This window comes from Epinephelus lanceolatus, chromosome 16 (assembly GCF_041903045.1).
Source record: "Epinephelus lanceolatus isolate andai-2023 chromosome 16, ASM4190304v1, whole genome shotgun sequence".
Classification (NCBI taxonomy): Eukaryota; Metazoa; Chordata; class Actinopteri; order Perciformes; family Serranidae; genus Epinephelus; species Epinephelus lanceolatus.
The window spans coordinates 40,523,238-40,535,418 of record NC_135749.1 but is presented as its reverse complement, the minus strand read 5'-3'; the positions used below and the strand labels follow the sequence as shown (position 1 = coordinate 40,535,418).

Here is a 12,181-nt window from a genome sequence, read left to right as displayed (position 1 = left end):
GAGTTAAGATATAGTTGGATTGATTAATCAACTTGTCTTTATTAACATGTGCTTTCTCATTTAGTATGTTGAAGTAACTGCAGACTAGGTTTGTTTGTGCACGAAACATTTTATACTTGTGTTCTGCTGATATATGTGGTATAATAATTGTATTAAATCTAATTTGATGTAAGAGCCGATTTTGATTATAATGGGAAGAGTATGTGCGTGTCTATTGTGCGTGACATGTTAAAGTATATAATCTTGCAAAATAGAGATCATTGAGTTCCTCCGAAACAAAGTAATGTCTAAACTAAGAGACCCGCCTTGCCTCAAACATGCCCACTCAACCTGGTTGGATAAAACTATTGCGCTTGGCGCATCTCCGCACTTTCCTGTTGCGTTCTTTCCTCTTTACTTTGTTCCTTTACTTTATTTTACTTTTGTATTTTTCTTCTTCTTTCTTGTGCCATCCCTGCTTCTAGTTATACTCCCTATGCCTTAACTCGTTACGCTCTTAAACTCTAAATTCTTTTCTTACAATCAAAACTACCTTAAACTTTTAAGTTTTGCTTGACACGTCCAGGACTGTCTGTCCTGAGTTTTCTTTCTTTTTGTCTGTGCCTTCAGTAACATTATACTTGAAGCAACAAAGTCAGGTGATGGCAACAATTTTTATATGCGTTGATAATAACATTGATAATAATATCAAACAGCAGACAAGATTGTTTTCAACCTTATTATAAGCAAGTAGCCACAGCCAAATAGATGAGTTACTATTCAACCCGCAACTCCATCAAAGATTCATCGGATCCAGCGGCTGCTAGACACTTGCCAAAGTGTCTGCAAAGCAGGGGTTCTTTTGTCAAACCAAGAGACTTTCCACAGCCTGAGATAAACCAACGTTTGAGGACCACCTGAAGGACATCGCAGTCAGGCTCAACCGCCCCTCCACCACTGTGTTCCGACTTCATTCTGCTGGGAAGCCCAGGAGCCGCAAAGTGACAGTCCGGGGTCCTCGGAGAAACGTTCCGTCTGAGCCAACGCTTCTAAAAGTTGGCAAAGATCTTTAGGTTTTGTTAGGTAAATGGTTTTGCGCATTCCTGCATCCCCAATTTATCTATGGTGACATACTCTCTTTTACTATCACCAAACTAAATAACTGACAAAAGTGTGAGCTCTTGTCTTAATCCATTTATACATACTGTTGATTTTGTGATAGTTAATATCATCCTCATTTACTATTCATTTACTCAGTTGTTAAACCTTTAGCCCTAAATAAATCTTCATTTATCGCCAAGTCGTTGTCTGTGGATATTTCTTTTGAGCAGGAACTAAGATCACTGTATAGAGAATTCATAACCCAGGTACTGAGATTGATTCATTATTAATAAGTGTACTGACAAATTAATAATTGGTTTTCGGAGTTATTCATTTGATTCGTCGCTTCCCTCCATAGGAGGGTGGTGCCCCTAAATTTATGACAAGTGCAAACATTTTCTAGGTAAGGTATTGCTCTTACAATTGATTAATGACCTTTCAGAGCTGGCCAAGCTAGCTATCTGGAAAACTAAGAAGAACTGTGTGAGGGGTCACAGGATATAGTCAGGATGTTAAAGGGAATGCTGGCAGCTTGGTTTGGTTTTTACGGCCTGACTAACAGGATGGATGCTTTTGTCGACATTTGGGAGGTGCAGGAGGTGTTTTCTTCTGTGCAGGATAACTCTTTGGTTCTCAACTTCTGATACAGTCCTGATGTGGTTTTGCATATTTTTCTGGTGTTTTTCTGTTTTTTGCTGCTGTAGTTTTTTATTCTATTTTGTATTTCATAGTTTCTGTAAAATGGCTGTGTGAGTTACCTTGGAATAAAGGTCCATTATAAAATAAAAAAAAAATCTTTCTTTCTTTCTTTCTTTCTTTCTTTCTTTCTTTCCTCCTTCCTCTCTTTCTCATTTCCTCACTGCAAAATCCTCAGTGTTCAGTGTCACTACTGGAGTGTTACTGGTGGTCAGAGCTGTGTGTAACTGCTGAAGTCTTCAAACAACATGAAGTTGAACAGCTTTAACCTGGGGGTTTGTTAGATAGTTTCTTTTCAGTCATCTTAGTGGATTAGTGGAGTCATCCGCCTCTTCTAACTCCTACAACACAAAATCAAACTACACCACATTTCCACTGTGTGGTACGGCTCAGCTCAACTCAACTCCACTCACTGTTTTATGGTTTTCCATGGACAAAAGTTGATGGTAATACATGAAACATTTGAAGAGATATATATATATAGATATATATATTTTTAGGGCATTTTTTGCCTTTAATTGACAGCACAATGAAGCGTGAGTGGTGGAGAGAGAGAGGGAGTGAGTGACATGCAGCAAAGGGCCACAGGCTGGAGTCGAACCCGGGCCGCTGCGGCAACAGCCTTGTACATGGGGCGCCTGCTCTACCACTAAGCCACAAATGCCCCAATACATGAAACTTTTTAGTGCTACCTCAGTCAAAGTTCTGAGTGAGCCAAGACTAGAAGGTAAAGTTAAAACACTGCAGAACTCTGATTGGTCAGACAGTCTCTTATGCAACGCGGGACAACCTGCACATACCCACCATTTACAATGGTCAAGCTATCGTCAATAGTGACCACATTTTTTTTATTCTCTTGACCCAAATTTTAAAACATGGCAGCCTGCAAAACTCCATCATACAACAAAAAAGTGCAGATATTCCTCTAGGCACTGTCTGTAGTGGAAACGAGGTGTTACTGTTCCTACAGGTAAACAGACACCCAAACACAACACGGTCACAGCTCTGCCTCCAACTGCAGGGAAACTTAACAGACAGATGATGTAATGACACTGATTATACACACACACACACACACGCACACACACACACACACACAGACAGTAATAATAGAGCAGATGTTTATTTGTAAGCAGCTTATTTTTTGATTGTTTCTGATTGTAATGAGACGTTTCTGCAAAATGATTCAGCTAATGCTCATCTCAATGATAGAGAGCATGCTGTGATGCCTTCAGTGCAGCTGAGAATTCCAGTTAATGAACAGCTGCAAGTGGTGTTACTGATTTTTTATCATTCAGCCAGAATTTATGACATTATTATTTTAATTTATTTACTTATTTATTCATTCTGGAATTCGGTTGGATAACTTTTTCCTCCATCATGAGGCCTGCAGCTCTGATGACCACTGGTGTTATTATCATTGTTATTAGAGACACGTTTCAGAAGTTTCCAGCCTCCAAATAGTTTAATTTCATTGAGAAACTCTGTTCAACCTTCAAAATGTTCAGATGAGGTTCACACTTTAATTAAAAATACCTGTCATACTTTATAATCTGCTTTTAACAGGAACATGTGAGCAGAAAGTTCAAGGTTCCTCCTTTTAAACATGATAGAAATTTTACTTTACAGTTTTTTTAATGTCTTTAATCATTTGGGTGGGTGTGCATTACACTTCTCAAAAATTAAGTTCAAACATAGTCCATCACTTTTCCAAGAGCAGATAACAGGCAGTAGGTTTATATTTATATTTTCTTTGTGCAAAATCTAGATTATGAACACTGATTGCTTTTTTTTACTTCAAAGATTTGTTTAGGAAAAAGAAGTAAAGTGTAAGAGCAAGTTGTAGATAGACAGAGGGAAAAAGAGAAATCAACACATCATCCAGACAGAAGTAAAGGAACACTGAACACAACATGACAGATCTGAGAACAGTCACACGAGTCACTTCTGACGGCCGTGATGTGTAAAGATATAAAGATACTCACAGTTTGTAAATCTGCGCTGACAGCAAGGTGAAGCCTCCAGCCAGTCAGGTGAGAGTTGTGAAGGTACAGGAAGTGCTCACTTCGTTCCAGGAAGTAAACAGGAAGTCAGGAGGCGGGGGTGGACCCCCTCAGTCATCCTGGAACAACAACAACAACAACAACAAAAGTTATTATAGGACAGTGACATTTTTTGTTTTCAGCTTCCTGACTCAGAGTAGATGGTGTGCTCAGGCTCAAATTTAAAGGGAGCTTCCACCTAATAAAATCAGGATGCACCAATGAGATTAGAGGAAGCTCCACATGTGAAGCAAAGACGAGTGTCTTTACATTCTGAGGCTGACTGTATGGATGTTTGGAGCTTAATCTCTGGAGCTCTCACATCTTGCCTGATGGCATAAATCTAATCAGCTGTTGTTCTGGCCTGAGGCTGATTGGTCTGACTGATCTCATTCATGAAGCACAAACATGAGATTACCATTGTGGTGTCTAAAAGCATTACTATAACGGCCATGGCCAGAAGACTAGTTAGGGGCCCAGGGTCAAGAAGTATATATGGTCAGGGTCAAGAAGGTATTTATGGCCCAGGTCAAGGACTGGTGAAGTCCAACTAGGGTGTCTCTTGCTCTGTCATTTGTTTACTTTGTCTCACATTTCACAAAAACAACCAATCTATATAAGCAGGGTAGTTGGGGCTGTTTTTCAGAGCAGTTCATATTGGCTTCGAACACTCTCCAGGCAATCTAGACGCTTGATTTGATGCTGTACTTCTTGTAATAAACCTTTTCTGTATACAAGCAAGACGGTATCAGCGGAGTTTCCTTCATCACCTTCACATCATTGCTATTCAATAAACAATACCATGCAGAGAGGAGGAGAGGGACACTGGTGGGAATTAAAGACCCAGATGTTTCCTTCCTCCTCCTCCTCCTCCTCAGTGCAGTGTGAAGATGTGTCTGATTCTCTCCTCAGAGCTGCCGGAATAAAATCCTCCTCCTAACAAAGCCAAGGTGGCGGCACTCATTAGCGAGGTGACGGCAGGAAGTTTTGCAATGAGTTACCCTTTCCCGAAGATAATGGGAGTCATTAAGATGAGCAGCGTCCAATTAGAGGTGACCTCCCTAATGAGGTCAAACGATGGGGGATCATAAGAAAATGTAGAGCAGCACAGAGGCAGAGTGAGTCAGATATGTGACACTGAGACCTGATGAAGAATCAAGCTGACAGGAAGCCAATCACGACATCATCATCATCGTCATCATCATCATCATCATCTTGAACTTGCTGACGCTCAACATGAAAACTTTATTTAAACACAGAGTGTATTCTTGTGTCTGGAAGCGGAGGTCCTGGTACTGGCGGCACAAGGGAAAACAAACAGCATTAATCAGCACACACTTTGAGGACACAGAGTTGGTTGAATATCGGCAAAGTTTTCCTTTATATTTATTGTCCTCTGTCTCAGTGATGTGGTGGTTCACTTTTACACTGTGATCTGTATCCTATAGTTAGCCTTTAGCTTCTAACTATCTTTATCTCATGGACTTTCCACATCGGCATATGACGTGCCAACCCAGTCTCACTCGAAAGTCGCCAAAATCCAGCGCCTAGGCAGTGACTTGGGACGTCAGACTATTGGGTGCCGTTTGTAAAGTGGCTCACGCTGAAAATAACATCAACATTTTGCCATATTAAGCTTCAAACAATGTTTAAAAAAGTGTTGTGAATTTTTTAACGTCACCTTTTACCACATTTACAGCAATATTTGTTAACTTAGAAATATATTAAATACCTAAATCTAAATATTAAATGTGGCACCTAAATGTTAAATGTTAAATCTAAATACTAAATCTAAATCTAAATGTTAACTAAATCTAAATGCTAAATCTAAATCTAAATGTTAAATCTAAATGCTAATTCTAAATCTAAATCTAAATGATAAATCTAAATGCTAAATCTAAATGTTCTGGGTGAAACTAAATATTTAGCTAATATGCAAATTCACACTGATTGAGATGTTTTGGCCAGCACTATCCTAGCCAACATGTTGGCAAGCAGCAAGGAGCATGGAGAAAGTGACCGACAGTGGGTGGGTGGGGGTGGGGGTAGGATAGTGCTGGCCAAAACATCTCGATCGCTCCTTCGTGGCTGCCTGTAGTACAGGTCATAAGTCCTACACCCTCCATAGAAGGGACACTAACAACTCAAAGTACACGTCAAATAAAATTTCTCCAAACATGTTTTTTGTTATTTTACGTAGTTATTATCACATTAATGTATGTTCAAGTGTTCATTTCCCCCAATAAGTTGGTTTGTTTTTTTTATTCTATAAACACAGTCTGACCATCTCAAGCTTTTATTTTGATACTTCCGGTGACCGGCAGTGTGAATCTGCATATTAGCTGAATATTTAGTTTCACCCCAAACATTTAGATTTAACATTGAGATTAAGATTTAGCATTTAGATTTAACATTTAGATTTAGATTAAAATTTAGATTAAGCATTTAGATTTAACATTTAAATTTAGATTTAGATTTAATATTTAGATTTAACATTTAGGTGCCACATTTAATATTTAGATTTAACTGTTTAATATATTTCTAAGTTAACAAATATTTCTGTAAATGTGGTAAAAGGTGACGTTAAAAAATTTTTTAAACATTGTTTGAAGCTAAATGTGGGAAAATGTTGATGTTATTTTCAGCGTGCGCCACCTTACAAACGGCACCCCATACCAGACACTGACAAAAAAAGCTGATCTTATGTGGGACAAGAATGAAAGTTAAGGTGACAAAAGTCACCTGGGAAAGCAGTGTTCGCATTCCATAAGTTTATAATGCCAAACCCTGTTCTTTTTCCCTAAACTGAACCTACAAATATCTGGGCGTCCTGCTGGATGATAAACTGGACTGATCTTCTAACACTGACGCCCTCTACAGGAAGGGGCAGAGCCGCCTGTTCTTCCTGCGGATACTGTGTGAGGAGATGTTGACCATGTTCTATCACACAGTGGTGGCCAGTGCATTTTTCTACGCTGCAGTGTGTTGGGAAAGCAGCTTGACAGACAAAAACACCAAGCGTTTGGACAGGCTGGTTAAAAAAGCTGTCCCAGTGCTCAGCAGGAGACTGGACCCACTAAGAACTGTGGTGGACAGGGGCACATTGAACAAACTGAAAGCTATAATGGACAATAGCAGACACCCTCTCCACAGCCTCCTGGAGTGACAGAGGAGCAGCAGCAGCAGCAGCAGTTGGCTCATCTCGATCTCACTGCGTTGCAGAACAGAGTGTTTCAGAAGATCCATTGTCCCCAGAGCAATAAGACTGTTTAACACATCCCGAATCCAGTCACACACACACTAACAAATTTTAACAACTGGACTGTGTAATCGACAATTTTATTTTAATTTAATCTCTATTTATGCACTTAATTTAATGTATTTTATTTTGTTTTTTGTCTTTTATGAGCTGCTGGACAGCTGAATTTTCCTTTTAAATGAAGTTCTTTCTATTCTATTCTATTCTATTCTATTTATATACAGTATACATATATATTTGGGATATACCTTTCATCAGCAGACTAGGATACATTTTCTTTACCTAACCATGTAGCTAAACCATGTGGCTAAAATTGACAAAGTGAAAGTGAAATCTGAATAAACTGCAACAATTTCACAGCGTTGAATATGAAAACAGCCATTTAATGGGCTGATAATGACCTTTGAACCTATTATTGTTTAAACTTATATCTATGAGAATGATAACCACAGATAATGACCATTTAATGGGCTGCTAACATCTGAAGCGAGTGGGATGCTGGTGGATGGTGGTTAACAACTTATGTCAGAGATCAGCAATTTGTTCTTTTTCTGTTTATCCCTTTGTTTCAACAACAAATCTGATCTTTATCGCACCCATGCAGACACACACACACACACACACACACACACACACAGAGGCAGACTGTCACAGAGGATTAACATTCATATGTGTGTATGTGTGTGTGTGTGTGCGTGTGTGTGTGTGTGTGTGTGTGAGTGTGTCTCTCTTCCTCTAATTTTTACTTTTATCACCACGCTGACACTCTGCTTTCCTTCTCCTCCACTTATGCGTTTAACCATCCAGCTCCCTTATTTCGCTCTCTTTATTTCTGCTTCCACATCTCTTTCTCTTCCAGCAGCCTTGTTGTGACTTTACGTAATCTCTGAAAATCCAAACAGCCTAAAAGCTGTATTGGCGGGTACGCAGAGTTTGTGCTTCCAGAGCTTTCACAAGAACACCATAAGTGACAAATCATAATTATCAAACATGGCAACATTCAAAAAAAAAAAAAAAAAAAAAAAAAAAAAAGTCAGTATTGCAGCAGTGGTGCTTAAAGCAGAGTCAGAGGGTCCTTCATACACTCTGCAGGGTGGAGCTGAAAATTAAAGTCCATCTGCAAACACATTAATCCAAAAACACTGACAACAGTCATCTATTCATATATCAGGAGTCTTGAAAAGACTCGATAGCCTATTGATGTTCCCTGACAAGAAACAAACACAAAGCTGCAACAGGTGAATAAAACCGATAAGACTAGCAGAACAGCTGGCAGTTTTGGAATTAAAGAGGATGCAGTGTGTTCAAGAAGTCAACAGAGATGTTGAAAGTATTAAGGTGGAGAATGGCAAACAAATTTAGCCAGCAAGTGGAAACCCTAATAATGAATTTAATACATTTTTAAAGTTCAAAGTTCATTCCTGACCTTGAGGAAAAGTACGACGAAGTATTAGGGCCACATTAAAGAAAAAAAAATCGGAGATGTCAAGAATAAAGTCATAACTGAGAAAAAGTCATAATATTACGAGAATAAAGTCGAAATATTATGAGATTAAAGTCGTAATTTAATGAGATTAAAGTCATAATATTACGAGAATAAAGTCGTAGTTTTTTAAGGAAATAACCAACAACAAACATTGATGTTATTAGGCTAAATACTACATTTCTAACAGTGTCTGAGCTGATTTATTGACACAGCATGCTTGTAGGCTGCTGTAACGTTAGGTTTACAGAGGAAATAACGGGATGTGACTTAATGGGGTGAAAATATCGTTAGTGAAACAGAAACAAGCGTTAGTTAGGGGACAAGAGTCAAGAGTCACAAAGACTCACGTATGTTAAAAGTTACTTACAACCGGTGTATTTACTGTAGGTTATGTGTCCGGGGTCCTTCACCTGTGAAACGAGTAACGTGACTACTAACTTGTCCCCAAACAAACGTATGTTTCTGTTTGACCTATTTGTGTTTCACTAACATTCTATATGTATTATGAACAATGTCAGACTGGCCAATCAGTGGCAGAGTTGGGCCCGGAGTTTCGACTGACACAGAGCCAGTTCCCGAACCTAATTAGGCTACTTACAACGGCACAAAAGACAATCTGATATTCTGTTTGTTGTTGGTTATTTCCTTAAAAACTATGACTTTATTCTTATAATATTATGACTTTAATCTCATAATATTACTACTTTATTCTCGTAATATTATGAATTTTTCTCAGTTATGACTTTATTCTCGAAATATTATGACTTTAATCTCATAATATTTTGACTTTATTCTCGTGATATTATGAATTTTTTTCAGTTATGACTTTATTCTCGAAATATTATGAGTTTTTTCTCGTAATATTTCGACTATATTCTCGAAATCTCCGAATTTTTTTTTCTTCAATGTGGCTCTACTACTCCGTCGTAGAAAAGAGTATGTAACAAATAGAAATAAAACAGTTGATAGCCTTTCTGAGATTTTAACCACATCTGATGGTCCTCTTTAGTGAACTGGTGTTCTGAAAGGGTCTGAAACTATTCGAAAACTGAAAAAAAAAGAAGAAAAAAAAAAACACTGCACTGGCAGAGGTGTCTGATCCCATTCACACAGATTTTAACCTATGATGTTATTTGCAGCTGTGGCGAAGAGGTAGAGTGGGTCATCCACTAATTGGAAGAGCAGCAGTTCAATCCCCAGCTCCTCCTGTCCGCATATCAAAGTATCTTTGAGCAAGATACTGAAATTGGAACCCAAACTGCTCCCAATGGCTGTTCCATCAGTGCATGAGTGTGTTTTAAAAAACAACAACAAAAAACTGAGTAGCAGGTGGCACCATATATGATAGTCTCGGCCATCAGTCTATGAATGTGTGTGTGTGTGTGTGTGTGTGTGAATGGATGAATGTTACTCGTAGAGTAAAAGTGCTTTGAGTGGTTGGAAGACCAGAGAGATGTTATACAAGTGCAGTCCATTTACTATTTACTATTTGACTTGTGCTTCCTTGCACTAGGGATACGACTGTGAGCATAAACCTTGCTTAATAAAGAAGAGCACCACTGAGACATTTTTGTTAAAAAAAAAAAGAAAAAAAAAAAAGAAGAAGATGGCAGCAGCTTGATGTGGAACTTTCTGTTTGTTTACTATTTCATCCCAGTGGCCAGAAGAAAATATTGACATTGCACCTTTCGGCAAACCACAGATGTGTTACATTTGTACAGTACATTTTATATATATCATATCTAAGTTTCTAAAGTGACATAGTATATGAGCTGACTTTGTTCTCAGGAGGTGAAGGGGAAGGGGATGGTACGTCACCTTGGCATCTACCAAGCTGCAGACCATTGTTCAACACCAAAAAACAACACGGTCACTGCTGTGTGTGTTCTTAGTGCAACACATTCTCACTCTGACCTTGTCACATATTGATGTTTGGTCATGGACTTTCTACGTCCAGCTATGATGTGCAAGCTACCCTGGGCACATTGGTTGCTGACATTCTCACATACAGTCTCTTTCAAAATAAAGGCACTACGTCGGTACAGCACCGAACACTGACGTTTTTTCCTCCAACAGCACACACAGGTGGTTGGGTTAAGGAAAAAAAGAATGAGGTTTGGCTTTAAATTCATATGGGAAGTAACCACCGGCCTCCTGGTTAAAAGTCGGTGGTTGTTAGACCCATCCACCACCCCTCCCTTTTTCAGTGACATCTTTTACCCATCACTGTGACCCTTCACTATTTTTCCAGCAGGGTTAGTGCCACACAAAGCTTCTTTTTTTTTTCATCACTGTGTTTCCAGCCAGGATTGGGCCACCAAAGTGAGTGTTTTTAGGCATCTTTTCCAAACCATAACCAAATGGTATTTTCAAAAAGCAGAATCTGAGGCACTCAGAGGGACATTTATAAAAAGCCTTTATTAAATGGGCTTACAAAGTCATTTAAAAACACCTACGCGTTTCAGCCATACAGGCCTTCATCAGGGCATTTACAAAATGGCTGACAGGCTACTTCCTTTATAGGTTCAGTCACATGGCCACAAAGGTCAAAGGGTGAACACAAGTCACTATCTCTATACAAGGAACCCACATAAGTACAATACAATCAAAAAACAAAAACACATCTGATTACCAATACAAGCAATAATCCTAAAAACAAGACATTCAGAGAAAAGGAGTACAATCCAACTCTCCATTTGGACCTGGATATTGTGTCACTCTCAAAGTGTAAATCCAGAAGGATTGTTTTTGTAAGAGTTTTTTTAACCTGTCCCCTCCCCTGATTGATCTGGCAATATGTTCAATGCCTATGATTTTTAAAGAATAGCTACTGCCATGCTGAGCTTCTCTGTAGTGCAGGGCCATGGGATATAGTGGGTTACCAGTTTTTATAGCTTGTTTGTGTTCAGATAGTCTCACCTTTAACTTCTGTTTTAACCAAGTGGTGTTTGTACCTAAACATAATCATATAACAACAGTGTTCTTGAAATGTAAAGAAACATACATGTTAATGTATCCGCTACATAAAAATATACAAATACAACCTACTTGATTATGTTGAGTGGGTCTACTAATTTCAAATTCTGAGGGCTCAAATGGCAACATTTGTTCACAGACATATTGATGCCACACCATCACAGCTCATCTCTGCACACTGTTGTCCGTTTACATTTATCGCTCAGTGCAACGTCACGTTTCATGGATCTGGTTGGCCTTAGGTCTGCCCAATTCCATCTCGAGGCATTTCGGTCTAGGGCTTGATGAAGTGAAAATCGGTGCCTGGAATTGGGCCAGATGGCTCCCGACCTCGTCCTCACCTTCTCTTCAAATCGTCCTCTATGTTAATCTAGTATCTTAGGTTCGGTTGGCTGGTACTCTGAGAAGCACTGGAGACCAATTGAATCTGGCACAATCGAGTTTAATGTGTTCACAAGCTTCAACACATACAACTCATGAGTCAGGCTCCGGAGCAAGACTGAAGCTTCACTTTCTGAGCTCTCCCTTTTATGCTGGTGAAGATTCGAGAGAATCTCCACCCTTTTCCTTTAGCCCTTCCTACCCGGGCCCAAACCTACTGGTGGCAGGCCTTTTTGCCTTTGTTCAGACATGCCCAAACAT

General features: G+C 39.1%; 1 protein-coding gene across 2 annotated transcripts in view; it reads right to left on the bottom strand.

Moving 5' to 3' along the window:
- The window catches only part of LOC117263568 (semaphorin-6D-like), a 501,073-nt gene that overhangs the window by 286,728 nt on the left and 202,164 nt on the right, over positions 1-12,181 (bottom strand). For both annotated transcript variants that reach the window (XM_078176102.1, XM_033637073.2), the window contains exon 3: positions 3,762-3,898. The gene's annotated coding sequence lies outside the window, so the exon portion shown is untranslated. The remainder of the gene's footprint in view (positions 1-3,761; positions 3,899-12,181) is intronic.